The sequence below is a fragment of the Tupaia chinensis genome, unplaced genomic scaffold, assembly GCF_000334495.1.
Source record: "Tupaia chinensis unplaced genomic scaffold, TupChi_1.0 Scaffold000498_1, whole genome shotgun sequence".
NCBI lineage: Eukaryota > Metazoa > Chordata > Mammalia > Scandentia > Tupaiidae > Tupaia > Tupaia belangeri.
In genome coordinates this window covers 2,215,948-2,218,274 of record NW_006160010.1, presented here as the reverse complement: position 1 = coordinate 2,218,274, position 2,327 = coordinate 2,215,948, and positions in this window count along the sequence as shown.

Sequence of the window (2,327 nt, the reverse complement as noted above, 5' to 3'; positions counted from 1 at the left end):
ACCGGGTCCAGGACTTGAACCATGGTCGACTACGTGGGATTTCAGCAATATAGTCATTACGCTAACTGCTGGTCCCATGGACATTCCCTTTTATAAGAATTCTTAAAATTCATACAAATAATTGTATATATTTAAGGAGTACACTGAAATTTTTCAATATATGTATATAACATGTAACATTCAAATCAGAACAATTTACATAGCATCATCTCATACAGTTTTCATATTTGTCTTTGGGAGCATTCAGAATATATATATATGTGTGTGTGTGTGTGTGTGTGTGTAAATTATTGTTAACTATACTTACCTGACTTTACCACAGAACACTAGAACTTGTTTTTCATGTCTAACTATAGTTTATATCCATTAACCAACCTTTCTCTGACTTTCTCTACCTCCTACCCTATCCAGTCTCTATAACCACTATCCTATTTCCTACTTTAATCGGGACAACTTTTTCATCAATGAGCGAAAACACATGCTTTTCTCTTTGTGCCTGCCTTACTTCACTTAACATAATGCCCTCTAGGTTTTCCATGTTACCTCGAATGACAAGGTTCTTTTCTTTAAGTTTTTTTTTTTCTTTGCAATTTGCTAGAGGACACATGTGCTCACCAGAGACAGAGAAACAGAGAGAGAAGGAAAGCCAAAAGCATTCCCCATGAGGGGTGGTCACACCTCAATCCCTTCTTCATTTCTCCCCTCAGGATTCTGGGCATATATACACATATGCTGGGTGCATTTCTCATGCTGCCAGGTCTGGGATTCGAACCACACAGTTGACCACATTGGATCCAGTTGCCCCAATCACCATACCACTGCCTGGCCTAAGCTCATTCTTTCTAATGATTGGATAATATTCTGTTCTATTGATAGTTTCTTTATGTATTACAAAAAATGCCCCCCAAGAATACTTGAGGCTAAAATATAAATGATAACATTGAGAAGATCAGGAAAATTTTTTCCCCAAACAATTACTTCAACTACTAAACTAGCCACAGATTGTAATTTTGAATGTCAGCAGTTAATGCCAATTAAGATTTAGTCCTCACATTTCTGTATAAATGTATTTATTTCCCTCTAAATATCTGATGGATAGGGAGAAGGTGATGTTTTTGTTTTATACCATAAGTTTTTTTTTTTCCTTTTCTTTTTCAAGGGTCACTTCTTGGTGGTAGAATATGTTGTATGTCAAATTCTCCTGGGAAATAATTAGAATAACAAATAGTAGGGGAAAAAATAGATGACATAGTAATATGATAGTATTTGCTGCCTTCCAGGCCTGGTAGTCTAAAGGCTAAAGGGAGCCAGATACCACATAGTCAACCACGGTTCGAGTCTCAGTCCTGGAAGTTTGAAAAACACGCCAAGTGTACATATACCCCAAACCCCAGTAGGATGGAACAATAAAGGGATTACGGAATGAGAAAATCTCATTACAGGGATGCTTTCTCCTCTCTTTCTGTCTTTCTGTCTGTCTCTGGCGAACACACACACCCTCTGTAAATTTAAAAAAAAATCAGTAAGATTAATTAGCTTGCAAATAAAAATTTTTAGAAAAGTGTTGGCTTGGAAAAACAGAACCAATGTGGTCAGAATAGGCATGTTTGTGAAAGCACAAACAACTAAATGAAATTGGCCCTAGTCCCTTATTCCAAGGCTGACTAGTGGAAGGCCAGTGACGCAACACTCTGCAGTCTCTGAGACCACATGAGAAGATCCCAGTTTCATGTGGAAACACCAGGCCACGATCCTGGGTAACTGGAGCCAGGGATGGATTGAGGTATGAAAACCCTTCTGGAGGTGCCTCTCTCTCCCTTGTGAAAAAAATAAATGAATACACTTTTAAAAATTAATTTAATCTGTATATGTGACAATAAATGCATATTATGGAAAAAAGAGAAACACATGTTATATTTAAGACAAATACCACAAAAATCAGCCTTACCTATCTGTCCAAGGAACTATAAATGTTCAATGATACTTCGAATTCCTGAAGATTGACAACTTCAGACCTCTTTTAAAGAGAAATAATTGTGTAGAGATCTTTAGCAAGCACACCCAATTTTCCTTGTTATAAAAAGCACAATTCTGTGAAACTTTGGCAGGAGAGCACAGCCTGATCTGGCTTAGAATAATATGTATGAGTAGTGCAAAGCAATTTTGTTAGGACAAAAATATGTTTCAAATACACCTGTGGGAATATCCAAAATATTTCATTTTGTTACTTTTTAATTAGTAGTATTTAATTTTATTCAGAATATTAGTACTCTAACTCAATCTACCTTCATTTCCGTTTTGTTTGTCTGAAGCTAGGGTATAATGTG